Consider the following 18073-nt stretch of genomic DNA (forward strand, 5'->3'; position numbering starts at 1 on the left):
AATACAAAATATCAACTGCATCAGTGGCGGATCCAGAAAATCCATTTAGAGGAGGGGGGCCCCAGTGACAGGTGGAATGCCCAGGGAACTTTGGGGGAGGTTTAGAGGAGGATCATAAAAAAAGAAAAGAAAATTAATATATAATAAAATTATAACTATCGCAAAATTTAAGGGGGGCGCCAGGCATAACATAATATAACACCAGCGAAAACCGATCAAGCATTTATTGGCCCTTAATTAATTTTACTGAGAACAAGTCAATAAATAAACCAAACAAAAAACTTCTCTGTTTTTTCTGTGCTGTATTTAATGCTGTTTGTGGGGCGGGACTTAGCCCATTGGTAAAGCACTCGCTTGATGCACGGTCAGTGGATCCATTGTCTTGTCTGGGTGTCTGTGCTCAAAGATCAGACGCGGATCCAGTGGGGGGGTCAAGGGGGTCTGGACCCTCCCCCTGCTCGTGACCAACAATTTTTCGATTATGAGGTTTTGATGCGTGACTGGTGTGGCGATGTACTAGCAGGGTAAGACTCAAGACTGGACCCCCCCCCCCCCCCCCCATGCTAAAATTCCTGGATCCGCCACTGAAGATAGTGTACTTGAATCTTAATGAGCTATACATTTTTAAAAATAATAATAGTAATCTGAAATCAGGTCATCCTGTACATGGTCTTTGATTTAGGGGGGCTGGAGGGGTTGATTTGCCCAAAATTTTACCCAGATAAAAACTGCCCGAATTTTCCCCACTGTTTTGCCCGAATTTGGGGGGGCAATTGCCCCCCCCCTGCCCCCCCGGGTCGTACGCCCATGATCCTGTATACCATACCTACATGTATTTTATCATCATGACAGTCTTTGAGTTTTGTATTTAACTTATGACCTTTTATTGCTGTTTATGGCATTCATTTAAAACCGGTTCGACTGCTAAACCAGAAAAAAATGTTTATTCACAGTTGACAATACAGGCTTGCTATTGAACTCAACAGGTATGAGCAGGCCATGTGCAATGTGGGTAAACAAGGAGAGGTCAGTGGTGGGTTGGCCTACCCTGTCTTTAAAAGACTCAAGACTCCACTGTGATACACTGTGTTACGCTGTGTTACACTGTACTGGTTTGTGTTTGTGCCTAGAAGAAGAAGTGGTTGGAGAGGAACACTAGCAGAGTGCTTACTGCAAGTGATCAAACAGGTATGTAGATTTTGATTGCTGGGATTTATAAGGATCAGTTAACAATTATGTAATGCTTTTTTTTTAATGGGAAGTTTGTGGAGGCAGGGATCATAATTTGTCTTACAAAAAGTTATAGGAGTTGACTGATTTACGGATCAGTCAACAATTGTGTAATGTTTTTTTAATGGAAAATGTATGGGGGCAGGGATCATAATTTGTATTACAAATGGTTATATGGGATGACTGATTTAGGGATCAGTCAACAATTGTGTAATTCTTTTTAATTAATGGGAAGTTTATGGGGAAAAGGATCATTTGCAGGACTCACACTGGAACAAATTTTGATTTAGCCAGTTTTCAGACATTCAGAGTATTTCTTTAAAAATTATTAAAAATTGTTAATTTATGGACTTTTATTAGAGTTATATCTACTTGGTATAAAAATGAGCAATTGGCTAATTTTGGCAATGGGCAAGGTAAGTCATGTGATAATGGGATGACTGCTTTAGGAATCGGTCAACAATTGTGTAATGTTTTTTTATTTGGAAATTCATGGGAACAATGATCATAAATTGTATTAAAACAGGTTTGTGGGATGGAAGGTTATTATAAAACAAATCCAAATTCTTTATTAAAGATATAAATGATTTAATTTTTGTAAATCCTCTCAACATGGTTTTTGTCGCCAATGAATTCAGTAGTCAGAAGGTTAAATAATGCTTAAATTATGTGCATAACTTTATAAAAAACAAACAAACAAAAAACAACAATTTTTTTTTTTTTTTCTTTTTTAAAACTAAACATTTTGTAATGTTGAAAGTTGTCCACACAGTACATTGATGGGTTAATCAATGCCCAGTCGGTGGGCCCATTGGGCTATTTGTCGTTCCAGCCAGTACACCACAACTGGTATATCAAAGGCTGTGGGATCGTGCATATAAAAGATCCCTTGCTACTAATGGAACAATTTAGAGGGTTTCCTCTGTAAGACTATATGTAAAAATTTCCAAATATTTGACATCCAGTTACCGATGATTAACAAATCAATGTGCTCTAGTAGTGTCATTAAACAAAAGAAACAAACAAACAAACACAATCAATGCCATGGAACAATGTTAGTTTATAAATATAAATTGAAGCCAATAATAAGGGAAGGGTATGATGATTTTTTAGCTAAAAAATTTAAATAAAAATCACGAAAAGGAAACGGGAACAGACCTCAGAGTTACTTTAACATTTCTGTATTTAAAAAAACACCAAAAAAAACAATGCAGTGTACTTTCACACATGCATTCATAGTCATACCCAGTCACACTCCATCCAAGGCTATAGAGCTAATGCACATTATTGTGTGCAATTTAAAATGTATATATACATGTACATGTATTTAAAGGGACAGACCCTAGTTTCAACACGTGAAAATTAACAATAAGTTTATTTAATCTACAAACCTGTAATACATTTGGATAAATTTACAATTGAGTGAAAGATTAGTCTATGACTTTAAAATGGTGAAATACCCTCTAAAAATAGACTAAAACTCGACTCCATAACTGTTACTTCTCAGACGCATGTGCATTTTTAAAAATATGAGAAATGCATTTTGTGATATTTAAAACACCAGGATGACCCAAAACACTTCAAATGTACGGAAATGGATAATCAAAACAATAAAATCTAAGTAAACTATGATTTGAGTTATCACAACTGGCTCTAATAGTAAAACATTTGCCTTAGTGTTTGAAAACTAGGGTATGTCCCTTTAAAGATTTTCTCTCTTTTTTTTTTGAACTGTTGAAATCTGCTTCAGATTTCCTGTTCTAAGAATTATATGCGCTCGACCAATATTATATAACAGAAGCTATGTGGGAAAGTGCATATACACAGCCATTGCTGCTAACAAAGTTTGTTTTGTTTAACCACACTACTAGAGCACATTGATTTATTAATCATCAGCTACTGGATAAAATAAACATCTGTTAATATTTGACTTGTAGTCTTAGAGGAAGCCTGCTACATTTTCCATTAACAATGAGGGCTAGCTCTGCCACTCTCCAAATTCGCCAATTGTGAATTTTAGGAACAACTGGCAAATTTTATTTTAATTTGACGAAAGAAAATTGTGTAATAATTGATATTTTATTGGAAAATAGCTAAAGGTTTTGAATTTGTTTAGATAATTTAGCGAAATTTTCTGATCACCCATAGCTAGCCCTAAGGGCGACAGCAAAGGATCTTTACCACAGAAATAACAGCACATACATTGGCCTTTTGAATTACCAATCCTGGGGCACTGGTTGGAATGGGAAAATGCATTAAAAAAATGGCTCTACTGAGGTGGTTCGATCCTAATAATCAACCACCTTAGACGAGTGATCTACCAACTGAGCTGAATCCTTCCCCTAGCAAGAAGGAAGTAAGGAAATGTTTTAGTTAAGGACGCACTCAACACATTTTATTTACGGTTATATGGCATCAGACATGGTTAAGGACCACACAGATATTGAGAGAGAAAACCCACTGTCACCACTTCATGGGCTACTCTTTTCGATTAGCAGCAAGGGATCTTTTATATGCACCATACCACAGCCTTTGATATACCAGTCGTGGTGCATTGGCTGGAACGAGAAATAGCCTAATGGGCCCACTAACGGGGATTGATCATAGACCGACCGTGCATCGAGCGAGCACTTTATCACTGGGCTATGTCCCGACCCTGTATATGTCAATGAAACCAATGAAACTTGGAAAAATTAAAAGTCAAGATAAACAAGCCTCTTATTACCGGTAGTCTCTTTCCAGTCCTACCAGAAGGTTTCATCTTTATCTAACCATCCATCCATCCATCCATCCGTTCGTCTGTCTGTCTGTCCATCTTTTCCTCATATAGTTTTCTGGAAATGTTTTTATTTAGTGCCTCAAGATAGGCTGACGTTTTTATCATATAGAGATACAGATCAAGTTTGACACTGATTAGGATTGGCCCATTTTTGACAAGAGTTATGGCCCTTGAACTTAGGAGATACAAACATGTCAGGGCTAGCTCTGGGTGAGCAAAACATTTCACCAAATTGTTTTATTAAACTTCAAAAATTGCAGAAATTGTCAGTTATATTCTAAAAAATGTCAATTATTACATGAAATTATTTCGGCAAATTAAACTAAAATTCGCCAACTGCTTTCAAAATTCACAATTAGTGAATTTAGCGAGTGCCAGAGCTGGCTCTGCATGTGTTGGTCTCGGTAGGGGACATGTTTTGCTTTAGCTGTACTCTCAGAATACTTGTTTATGAGAAAGTTGGTATTATTTGTGTGTTTATCTAACACTGTGTTTTTCAAATTCTCATCTGCATTATATTCTCATATCTCGATACACATAGGCAAAGACATACGTATTATACTTCAAACCATTTAATTATTTCATATTTCATTGACCCCTGCCACACCCAGACTTTAAACCATTTGTATTTAACATAACATTTATAGTCTTTTAAAGTGGGGGGGGGGGGGGATCAGTGAGATACGAAATAATTAAATGTTTATCTCTTTTCTTTCTTTTCTTTTTTGCATAATTTAATTTGGAGATTATCCCATAAAAAAAAATTGTGGAGCACTATAGTATTTGATTCACTGTCAGGTTTTGAGAGCGCAGGGAGTCCAGACTACAATACCTCCATTTAGAATGTCCATGACCCCATGTCAGTAGAAGGATCATATACCTCCTATAGTTACCTGTCTGCCAAAATAAGCGTATGATTACCTGTCAGGGCAGAATCTAGCTAAGATGATAAAAAATGATTCGCCTGAGGTGCTTGGGTCAAAGAATCGAGCTTCTTTATTATATGGACCCACTTTCTGATTCTTTTTTTAATTCATGTCCCAAGCAGTTCCCCATGACTGGTAATTTAAAGGATATGGTATGTGCTGTCCTGCTTATGGAAAAGTATGTAAAAGGCAGGGCTTCTAGATTATGGTAGCGCCACTCCCATGGCTAATGATATTCAGTGTTTGGCTAGTAAATAACTACTATTGCCATGCCCGACGGCTAGTGAATTAGTTTTTTGGTCAAATGTTGCAGTTAAGTCTATTTTGTAAATAAGAATATCCTGCCAACACCCCAACCCCCCAATGTTAGTGTTTTTAAGGTCTATCTCCCTCTTTAGGTAACATATTTGATTATTACTAGTATTTAGTAAAATTGTATTAACTTTAAGTAAAGTAGGGTTAGTGAATTTTTAATCGTGGCTAGTAAATTTCTAAAATCAATGATTCCATGGCTAGTGGATTTTATAAAAATTCTAGAAGCCCTGTAAAAGATCCTTTGTATAGTAAAAAAGAAAGGAATGTTTTATTTAACGATGCACTCAACACATTTTGTTTACGGTTATATGGCGTCAGACATATGGTTAAGGACCACACAAATTTTGAGAGGAAACCCGCTGTCGCCACTATATGAGCTACTTTTCCGATTAGCAGCAAGGGATCTTTTATTTGCGCTTCCCACAGGCAGGATAGCACAAACCATGGCCTTTGTTGAACCAGTTATGGATCACTGGTTGGTGCAAGTGGTTTACACCTACCCATTGAGCCTTGCGGAGCACTCACTCAGGGTTTGGAGTCAGTATCTGGATTAAAAATCCCATGTCTCCACTGGGATCCGAACCCAGTACCAACCAGCCTGTAGACCGATGACCTAACCACGACGCCACCGAGGCCGGTGTCCTTGTATAGTAGGTTTTCTCTAAGACTGTCAGAATGGTCAACTATTTGATGATTAATTGCACCACCCAACCTTAAAACACAGCGGCTTATACTGTAACCACATTCATTTGAAAATGCATTTTTGTGCTTATATCCAATTAAGGTTTAAGCACGCTGTCCTGGGATCACACCTCAGCTATCTGGCCTGTCTGTCCATGACAGTGGGTTAGTCGTTAGTTGGTTAGTGGTTAGTGAGAGAGAAGAGGGTGTAGTGGTATTACACCTATCCACTGAGTCATTAAAACTCACTCTGGGTTGGTACCGGGCTGTGAACCCTGTACATACCCATATTACCCATATGGTTAAAAATATCTTGGTACACTAGAATGCCAAGTGGGACGTAACACTTTTGACGTCACATGATGACGTCATCAAGTGGCGCACAACCTTATAGAGACGTCAACGAAACGAGATGAGTGATATAAATTAATATCGATTTTGGGTAATAAATAGGATATTAAACTCGCTACCATTTCGTATCATGTTTATGTCCCTACTGAAATAATTTTCATTGTCACTTGCTAAAGCTCGTGACAATTGAAAATTATTTCACTTGGGACTCGTTTAATATCCTATAAATGTCTGATGGCTTAACCATGTCACCACCGAGGCAGGTATGTAACCACAATAATACCTCCAAGGCCATTCACAGTCCATGGATCTGCATCAGTGATTTACGAGAACTGAACTCTGTGTACTTGTAATTGAGATCAGGGGTGGGATGTAGCCCAGTGGTAAAGCGTCTGCCTGATGCACGGTCGGTCAGAGATTAATCTCAGTCAGTGGGCCCTTTGGGCTATTTCTCGTTCCAACCAGTGCATCACGACTGGTGTATCAAAGGCTGTGGTATGTGCTAGCCTATCTGTGGGGGTGGTGTATATAAAAGATCCCTTGCTACTAATGGAAAAATGTAGCAGGTTTCTTTTCTAAGACCAGTGTTCGAGATTAAAATTTTTGGCCAGTATCCCAGTTGGATACTAACATTTCAAAATCTGGTATCCCACCTGAGAATTTAGTATTATATGGTATCCCGGTGGGATACTGGGTTCTTGAAGTCTGGTATCCAAAATTAAATTCTGGTATCCTCAGGATATCGGGATACCGTTAATCTCAAACACTGAAGACTATATGTCAAAATTACCAAATCTTTGACATCCAATAGCCGATAATAAATAAATCAATGTGCTCTAGTGGTGTCGTTAAACAAATCAAACAGACAGTGAAATACAAGAACTAAGTTTGTGTAATAAATATATTACTGTGGGTTCATAAGTGAAATACAAGAACTAAGTTTGTGTAATAAATATATTACTGTGGGTGCATCAGTGAAATACAAAAACTAAGTTTGTGTAATAAATATCTTACTGTGGGTGCATCAGTGAAATACAAGAACTACATTTGTGTAATAAATATCTTACTGTGAGTTCATCACTGAAATACAAGAACTAAGTTTGTGTAATAAATATCTTTCTGTGGGTGCATCAGTGAATTACAAGAAAAAAGAAGAAAAAAGTTTGTTTTGTTTAACGACACCACTAGAGCACATTGATTCATTAATCATTGGCTATTGGATGTCAATCGTAATTTTTATATATAGTCTTAAAGAGGAAACCTGCTACATTTTTCCATTAGTAGCAAGGGATCTTTTATATGCACCAACCCATAGAAAGGATAGCATATACCATGGCCTTTGATGTACCAGTCAAAGTGCACTGGCTGGAATGAAAAATAGCCCAATGGGCCCACCGACAGGGATCGATCCTAGACCGACCGCACATCAATAGAGTGCTATACCACTGGGCTACATCCCGTCCCTTCAAGAACTAAGTTTGTATAATAAATATCTTACTGTGGGTGATTACATTCCCCCTGGTACTGTATGCAGGGGCGTCGGCAGCGGTACAGCCAGTACGGCTTCCCCCTGGTACTGTATGCAGGGGCGTCGGCAGCGGTACAGCCAGTACGGCTTCCCCCCGGTACTGTATGCAGGGGCGTCGGAAGCGGTACAGCCAGTACGGCTTCCCCCCGGTACTGTATGCAGGGGCGTCGGCAGCGGTACAGCCAGTACGGCTTCCCCCCGGTACTGTATGCAGGGGCGTCGGCAGCGGTACAGCCAGTACGGCTTCCCCCCGGTACTGTATGCAGGGGCGTCGGAAGCGGTACAGCCAGTACGGCTTCCCCCCGGTACTGTATGCAGGGGCGTCGGCAGCGGTACAGCCAGTACGGCTTCCCCCCGGTACTGTATGCAGGGGCGTCGGCAGCGGTACAGCCAGTACGGCTTCCCCCCGGTACTGTATGCAGGGGCGTCGGAAGCGGTACAGCCAGTACGGCTTCCCCCCGGTACTGTATGCAGGGGCGTCGGCAGCGGTACAGCCAGTACGGCTTCCCCCCGGTACTGTATGCAGGGGCGTCGGAAGCGGTACAGCCAGTACGGCTTCCCCCCGGTACTGTATGCAGGGGCGTCGGCAGCGGTACAGCCAGTACGGCTTCCCCCCGGTACTGTATGCAGGGGCGTCGGAAGCGGTACAGCCAGTACGGCTTCCCCCCGGTACTGTATGCAGGGGCGTCGGCAGCGGTACAGCCAGTACGGCTTCCCCCCGGTACTGTATGCAGGGGCGTCGGAAGCGGTACAGCCAGTACGGCTTCCCCCCGGTACTGTATGCAGGGGCGTCGGCAGCGGTACAGCCAGTACGGCTTCCCCCCGGTACTGTATGCAGGGGCGTCGGAAGCGGTACAGCCAGTACGGCTTCCCCCCGGTACTGTATGCAGGGGCGTCGGAAGCGGTACAGCCAGTACGGCTTCCCCCCGGTACTGTATGCAGGGGCGTCGGAAGCGGTACAGCCAGTACGGCTTCCCCCCGGTACTGTATGCAGGGGCGTCGGAAGCGGTACAGCCAGTACGGCTTCCCCCCGGTACTGTATGCAGGGGCGTCGGCAGCGGTACAGCCAGTACGGCTTCCCCCCGGTACTGTATGCAGGGGCGTCGGAAGCGGTACAGCCAGTACGGCTTCCCCCCGGTACTGTATGCAGGGGCGTCGGAAGCGGTACAGCCAGTACGGCTTCCCCCCGGTACTGTATGCAGGGGCGTCGGAAGCGGTACAGCCAGTACGGCTTCCCCCCGGTACTGTATGCAGGGGCGTCGGCAGCGGTACAGCCAGTACGGCTTCCCCCCGGTACTGTATGCAGGGGCGTCGGAAGCGGTACAGCCAGTATGGCCATGCACCACTTTTTGGACCAGGAATTTTGTTTTTACAAATTTTCCCTAAGGCACTCTCGCATGGTATAGATCTCATCATATACATTGCTTTCATGGCTGTACCAACTTGTAATTGCTTCCAAGGCTCCTGGTATGCATGATCAGGCAACAGGATTTACAGTGTCAGGCAGGTTAATCTTGTTTGGAGAAACATGGCAAAAGCTGCAGTGTCAGCAACATGACCAGGTGTTGTCTGTTATTTTAAGACGATCTTCAGTAGTGCAGTGGTTAAGCCACCGGATTTAACTTTAAAGATGGTCATTACTAGGACGTGCCCAGCAGCCCAATGGTAAAGCACTTGCCTGGTCCATGGTCGTTTAGAATTAGTGGGCACAGTGAGATATTTTTTTCGTTGCAGCCAGTACTCCACACCTGGCGTAACAAAAGCCATGGTATGCATTATCCTGTTTGTTGGGTTCAACATATAGAAGATCCCATTCTACTAATTAATCAAGAAGAGTAGCCCATGGAGTGGCAGCAGTGGGTTTCCTCTCTTTGTAGTCTTTATTTATATGTTCAAGGAGAGCGAGATTTAACTCAGTCATTTGAGTGCTTGGCTGAGGTGCTTACATTGAACCACCTCAGTGGATCCATTCAACTGATTGGGTTTTTTCTCGTTCCAACCAGAGTACCACAACTGGTCCAAAGCTGTGGTATGTGCTCTCCTGTCTGTGGGAAAAGTGCATATATGCACTTTTCCACAAGATCCTTTGCCGCCTTGGGACAAAATGTTTTTGTAAGGGCCTTGGTAAATGTTGTCCCTCGGGTTGGAATTGCCGTATCTATACCTCACAACGGTGATAGATTCTATTATTCTTACCGAATAGTAAGGTCAAAATCATGGTCAATTAAGGACCCAGTGGTAAAGCGCTTGCTTGATGCATGGTCTGTCTAGAATCGATCCCCATTAGTGGGCCCATTGGGCTTTCTTTTATCGTTCCAGCCAGTGCACAATGACTGGTATATCAAAGGCTGTGGTATGTGTTATCCCATCTGTGGGGATGGGGAATATAAAAGATTCTTTGCTACTAATGAAAACAAAATGTAGCAGGTTTCCTGTCTAGGACTATACATAAAAATGACCAAATGTTTGACATCCAATAGCCAGTGATTAATAAATCAGTGTGCTCTAGTGGTGTCGTTAAACAGAACAAACAAACTTTGGTCAATTAATTTAACATGCATGTTCAGAGCCAGCTGTTTTGGCACCCGCCTGTCTTGGGCACAGCTTCTGAAGGCTGACAGCCCTTCCAGCATATTTTGTGTGCCGGGCTGTCGTTGAACATTCATCCATCCATTCATCCATCCATCCATCCATCCATCCATCCATCCATCCATCCATTCATCCATCCATCCTTCCATCCATCCTTCCATCCTTCCTTCCTTCCATCCATCCATCCACCCAAAACCACCTATCCACCCAAAGCCCACACATTCGCTTGCTCACTCACTCACTCACTCACTCACTCACTCACTCACTCACTCACTCACTCACTCACTCACTCATCTATTCATTCCATCCAAGCAGTGGCGTAGCGTAGGTGGGGCCACCGGGGCGGTTGCCCTGGGCGCAAAATTCTGGACTGGTGGAAGGGACTCGGGGAGTGCTAACTGTCCACTGGTTAGGGGGCGCAATACTTGCCTTGCCCTGGGCACTGGCAACCCATGCTATGCCACTGCATCCAAGACAGTAAAATACCAAACAGCAGGAAGAGATCTTTTATATGCACTTTCCTATCTTTATAGACAGGAATATGCATACCACAGCACTAAAGTTGATGACAGTCACTTTTCGCACCCTTGTTTTGGCCTCGTACACAATAAATATAACATATCTTACCATAATTTCACTTGAAATCCATATTTTGAAGAAGGTACAATTTTTAATCACAAGATTTTTTTCAAACACATTCAGGTGCATTAGTAATGTTCAAAAAACTAAATTTCAATAGCAATTTTGCATTGGAATATTTCCAGTATTCTTAAAACGGAAACGTCATGTACCCAGTTTGTTATTGTAAGGAGATGCAAAGTGACGTCATTGGAATACTGACATCATTCAAATTAAAAAATAGCTGTATTATTACAATGCTTCGCCACAATAAAATAAAAACTAGTCTACTAACCTTGACCCTGTCAAATTTCTATAACATGCAGACAACGCTCTTTACAGGTCGATATTTTTATATTTTTCATAATTCTGGACAAAATATTAATTTTAAGTTTTAAAAGATGAAAGAAATAAAAAGTACCTTTTGTCAAATATATCATATCCAAAAATTACTGTTGAATATGTTTCATTTATTGTGTACAAAGCCAAAACAAGTCTGTATTAGTAATGTATGTTAGCACGTGATACAGAATCGTGGGAACAGTCTGCAGTTACAGACACGGTGTAAACACCTGAGACTTGTTTTGTTTTTTATCTTCTGTTATTAGAAGACTTAGCACTTGGTTCACATGTCTGTGACCTTCACGTTTCAAGCTGGAGCAGTAATGAGGTGCTCAGGATTAAAGAGAGGACTTTAAAGCAGCAGTGGTTTTTGTTAATACCAAAAGGAATTTTTGTTTGAAATTGCATGTTCCTTTATTCCCATTAACACACGCACGCATGTACAAATACGCATGCAATGCATGCATGCTCACAATCTTGTCCACACACAAAACAGGGCCCTTGTTAACTTTTGTTAAGGAGTTTGGTTTGTATAACGATACCACTAGAGCACTTGATTTATTAATCATAGGCTACTGGATGTCAAACATTTAGTAATTTGCACATATAGTCTTAAAGATGAAACCAGCTATATTTTCCATTAGTAGTAAGGGATATTTTATATGCACTATCCCACAGGCAGCCTTTAATATGCCAGTCGTGCTGCACTGGCTGGAACAAGTAATAGTCTAATGAGTCCACCGACAGGGATTGATCCTAAACCGACTACACATCAGGCGAGCGCTTGACTACTGGACTACGTTCCGCACCTCTACTGGCAGACAAGCACACAGTAATAACATTCAATCTCCATTTATATTTTTCAGCAGTGAATTGAATTTAGTCTCAAATATCATGTGTTCCTTTATTTTTTTCCATCAGTATATTATACTAAATACTAGAACCATACAACATACAAAGTCTTAACCAGTTTAAGGGCAGGATGTAGCCCAGTGGTATAGTGCTTGCTTAAATGTGCAGTCGGTTAAGGATCGATCCCTGTCGTTGGGCCCATTGGGCTATTTCTCGTTCCAGCCAGTGCACCACGACTGGTACATCAAAGGCCGTGGTATGTGTTATTCTGTCTGTGGGATGGTGTATATAAAAGATCCCTTGCTGCTAACTGAAAAGAATAGCCCATGAAGTGGGTTTCCTATGTAAATCTCTGTGTGGTCCTTAACCATATGTCTGACGCCATATATAACGTAAAATAAAATGTGTTGAGTGCGTTGTTAAATAAAACATTTCCTTCTAACCAGTCTAGATAATAACAGTCTATTGTGTTACATCTTGTTACCTGGGTATGACACCAGCTCATGATGTATATGTTTGACCTCCACAACGCTGAAAGGTGAGATAGAGGTGTGATATGTTTGTGCATTGTCTTTTGTGATTTAATACTCAACATTAAGTAAGGTTCTTGAGTTAAGCTCCATTTTCCACAAGCTATACATTAGTATATAGTTGCAGCTGTGGGTGTTTATTTTAATGACACTTATCTTCTCTCAGTGTTAACTCAGCTGTATACATGTAGATAGTGGGATATAGCATGGTGGGTAGAGCACTCACCTGAGATGCTTTATTTTAATGACACTTATCTTCTCTCAGTGTTAACTCAGCTGTATACATGTAGATAGTGGGATATAGCATGGTGGGTAGAGCACTCACCTGAGATGCTTTATTTTAATGACACTTATCTTCTATCAATGTTAACTCAGCTGTATACATGTAGATAGTGGGATATAGCATGGTGGGTAGAGCACTCACCTGAGATGCTTTATTTCGATGACACTTATTTTCTCTCAGTGTTAACTCAGCTGTATACATGTAGATAGTGGGATATAGCATGGTGGGTAGAGCACTCACCTGAGATGCTTTATTTTAATGACACTTATCTTCTATCAATGTTAACTCAGCTGTATACATGTAGATAGTGGGATATAGCATGGTGGGTAGAGCACTCACCTGAGATGCTTTATTTCGATGACACTTATTTTCTCTCAGTGTTAACTCAGCTGTATACATGTAGATAGTGGGATATAGCATGGTGGGTAGAGCACTCACCTGAGATGCTTTATTTTAATGACACTTATCTTCTCTCAGTGTTAACTCAGCTGTATACATGTAGATAGTGAGATATAGCATGGTGGGTAGAGCACTCACCTGAGATGCTTTATTTTAATGACACTTATCTTCTCTCAGTGTTAACCCAGCTGTATACATGTAGATAGTGGGATATAGCATGGTGGGTAGAGCACTCACCTGAGATGCTTTATTTTAATGACACTCATCTTCTATCAATGTTAACTCAGCTGTATACATGTAGATAGTGGGATATAGCATGGTGGGTAGAGCACTCACCTGAGATGCTTTATTTTAATGACACTCATCTTCTATCAATGTTAACTCAGCTGTATACATGTAGATAGTGGGATATAGCATGGTGGGTAGAGCACTCACCTGAGATGCTTTATTTCGATGACACTTATCTTCTCTCAGTGTTAACTCAACTGTATACATGTAGATAGTGGGATATAGCATGGTGGGTAGAGCACTCACCTGAGATGCTTTATTTCGATGACACTTATCTTCTCTCAGTGTTAACTCAGCTGTATACATGTAGATAGTGGGATATAGCATGGTGGGTAGAGCACTCACCTGAGATGCTTTATTTTAATGACACTTATCTTCTCTCAGTGTTAACTCAGCTGTATACATGTAGATAGTGGGATATAGCATGGTGGGTAGAGCACTCACCTGAGATGCTTTATTTCGATGACACTTATCTTCTCTCAGTGTTAACTCAGCTGTATACATGTAGATAGTGGGATATAGCATGGTGGGTAGAGCACTCACCTGAGATGCTTTATTTTAATGACACTCATCTTCTATCAATGTTAACTCAGCTGTATACATGTAGATAGTGGGATATAGCATGGTGGGTAGAGCACTCACCTGAGATGCTTTATTTCGATGACACTTATCTTCTCTCAGTGTTAACTCAGCTGTATACATGTAGATAGTGGGATATAGCATGGTGGGTAGAGCACTCACCTGAGATGCTTTATTTTAATGACACTCATCTTCTATCAATGTTAACTCAGCTGTATACATGTAGATAGTGGGATATAGCATGGTGGGTAGAGCACTCACCTGAGATGCTTTATTTTAATGACACTCATCTTCTATCAATGTTAACTCAGCTGTATACATGTAGATAGTGAGATATAGCATGGTGGGTAGAGCACTCACCTGAGATGCTTTATTTTAATGACACTTATCTTCTATCAATGTTAACTCAGCTGTATACATGTAGATAGTGAGATATAGCATGGTGGGTAGAGCACTCACCTGAGATGCTTTATTTTAATGACACTCATCTTCTATCAATGTTAACTCAGCTGTATACATGTAGATAGTGAGATATAGCATGGTGGGTAGAGCACTCACCTGAGATGCTTTATTTTAATGACACTTATCTTCTATCAATGTTAACTCAGCTGTATACATGTAGATAGTGAGATATAGCATGGTGGGTAGAGCACTCACCTGAGATGCTTTATTTTAATGACACTCATCTTCTATCAATGTTAACTCAGCTGTATACATGTAGATAGTGAGATATAGCATGGTGGCACGATCCCAGACTGACCACGCATCAGGCGAGCATTTTACCACTGGGCTACGTCTCACCCCCCGAACATTTATAGGTGCAGCTATTGACACTAAATCACTTTATAGTAGACAAGACATTTTATTATACATATTTTATGTTTTTCTACACCTGAAAATAATGACTAAATTTTCCCCACATTAAATTCACACCGTCTTGTATTGCCTTCATTAATGATAAAAAAAATATATATATACTGTGTCGATGAAATAAGAGGTCTGTCTTGTAGAAAGAGTTAATGTGTGGAAGCCGAACTTTGTGGAACGTGTTATGATCAAAAGATGATCACCACAGACAAACAGTGGTGTGTTCAGGTGAACAGCGAGGTCAAATCTCCATGGAGAGCATGATGCCCTGCCATGCTCACATCTTAATGTTACAGCAACACCTACTGAAATCAGAGTGTCACTTTACACGTAGAACGACTTGTATTCCCTGTTATGTGAGAAGTTTTATGTGACTACATTACCACAAGTGTCAACTCGGTTAACTTTATTGTGCATAACATTTATTGTCTTGTTCATTCATCTGTCCATGTAGCATCTGTCATTCATCCATTAGTCTATGTATGCTTAGTCTTTCTATCTCAGTCGGTCAACAGTTTGCTTGAGGTGCTTGCATCGCAGGATCGAACCACCTTGGTGGATCCATTCAACTCATATTTTTTTTCTTTCTCATTTCAACCAGTGCACCATGACTGGTATATCAAAGACCATGGTATGTGTTATCCTGTCTGTGGGATGGTGAATATAAAAGATCCCTTGCTGGGTTGGAATGTTTTTTAACGGGTTTCCTCTGATGACTACGAATCAGAAGAACCATATGTTTGACATCCAATAGCTGGTGATTAATTAATCAATGTGCTCTAGTGGTGTCGTTAAACAAACAAAAAAATCCCCTGTTAACTTTATTGTGCATAACATTTATTGTTTTGTTTATTTATTCATTCATCTAGATCCATGTAACCATCTGTCATTAGTCCATGCATACATCATCTGGCACATGATAAGTACATCCATCCATCCATCCATCCATCCATTAATCCATAAATCAAGATCTATATCATCCACCCAATGAATATGTCCATCCATCTGTCCATTCATCCATCAGACTATATATACATCATATGTCCATCCATCTGTCCATCCATTCATCCATCTGTCGATCCATCCATCCATCCACTCATCATTTAACTCATCTATACATTCATCACTCCATCCATCATACCATATTTACATATTATCATTGAATTTTATTTATCCATCAGTTCACCCACTCACCAATCCATCCATCAATTCATCCACCCTGCTATCCATCCTTCCATTCATCCATCCACACACTCATCCATCCTTCCATCCATCCATCCATCAGTCCATCCATATCTCACCCATCCATCAATCCATCCATCCACCCAGCAATCCATTCACCCACCTACCCATCCATTTATCCATCCACCCAAACCCATCTATCCATCCATCCACCCATCCACCTATCCATTCATCCATCCACCCATCCACCTATCCATTCTTCCATCCATCCACTCACCCACCCATCCCATCCATCCATCCACCCATCCACCCATCCACCCATCCATCCATCCATCCATCCATCCACTCACCTACCTACCCATCCATCCATCCATCCATCCATCCATCCATTCCATCCATCCATCCATCCATCCATCCATCCATCCATCCATCCATCCATCCATCCATCCACTCACCTACCCATCCATCCATCCATCCATCAATCCATCCATCCATCCGTCCATCCGTCCATCCATCCATCCACACCTCCATTCACCCATTTATTTTTTGTAAACCTACTCCAGATAAATCAGTTACATAACAACGTGTTGCATACAATGGTGTGTGGCTGCATGTGTGTGGTCGTGTGCGTCTACAGTTCAGTACATCACTGTCTGTATGTTGTCTGCATGATGGCATATTGTGTACACAGTCTTAAGTTTACTTATTTATCGAAAAAAACTGCCATTCATTGTCTTCTTTTGTTACGTCTCTTTAGGGTGTCTACTGGTGTATACTGTGACTGATAATACCAGTGTCTGCTTTTGTTTCTTATCCAAATATCATGCATACTGCATATGCAAAAAAACATTGCTTTTAGAATGGAGGAAAATGGGTTTAATGTTTACTTGGAGCATCGCAAGCATTTAACAGCTGGTCAAATTGAGGCTATAATTTCAAGAAGTTATCAGGGGTGCAATGTAGGTCAATGGTAGAGTGTTCCTCTAGGTGCGATGGGCTGCAGGGTTGATCACTATCAATAGATTCAGGCTTTTTTCCCCAGTCAGGTCCATATGAACTGGAAATGGGGTGACAGGTTGTCTTTGAGGCCAAAAACCTTTACTTTCATCTTCTTCCGAATGTCCCTGTGCCCCCCCCCCCCACCCCCACTTCACATATTGTTACAACGGGTCTCTCTCTCTCTCTCTCTCTCTCTCTCTCTCTCTCTCTCTCTCTCTCTCTCTCTCTCTCTCTCTCTCTCTCTCTCTCTCTCTCTCTCTCTCTCTCCCTCTCCCTCTCCTCTCTGTTTCTCTCTGTCTATCTTTCTCTCTCTGTCTCTCCCTCCCTCCCTCCCTCCTCTCTGTCTGTCTGTCTGTCTGTCTCTCTCTGTCTCTCTCTGTCTCTCTCTCTCTCTTTTTTTTCTCTCTGTTTTTCTCTCTGTCTGTTTTTCTCTCTCTGTCTGTTCAAACAAATTTAGTCACAAATATTCTATGTGATCAGTTCTGAAACGGCCATACATTAACAGACCTCTCAAAATTGAAAATGGGCGAGACGTAGCCCAGTGGTATGCCTGATATACAGTCGGTCTAGGATCGATCCCAGTTGATGTACCCATTGGCTTTTTCTTATTCCAACCAGTACACCATGACTGGTATATCAAAGGCTGTGGTATGTACTGTCCTGTCTGTGGGATGGTACATATAAAAGATCCCTTGCCCTAGTAATGGAAAAATGTAGCAGGTTTCCTCTCTAAGA

General features: G+C 41.2%; 1 long non-coding RNA gene across 1 annotated transcript in view; it reads left to right on the plus strand.

Moving 5' to 3' along the window:
• The first annotated feature begins 1024 nt into the window (after positions 1–1024).
• LOC121388212 overlaps positions 1025–18073 on the plus strand; it is a 39088-nt gene continuing 22039 nt past the window's right edge. Inside the window, exon 1 of the long non-coding RNA XR_005959949.1 lies at positions 1025–1188. This is a non-coding gene — a long non-coding RNA (uncharacterized LOC121388212). The remainder of the gene's footprint in view (positions 1189–18073) is intronic.

Source organism: Gigantopelta aegis, chromosome 14 (assembly GCF_016097555.1).
Source record: "Gigantopelta aegis isolate Gae_Host chromosome 14, Gae_host_genome, whole genome shotgun sequence".
In the NCBI taxonomy this organism is placed as follows: Eukaryota; Metazoa; Mollusca; class Gastropoda; order Neomphalida; family Peltospiridae; genus Gigantopelta; species Gigantopelta aegis.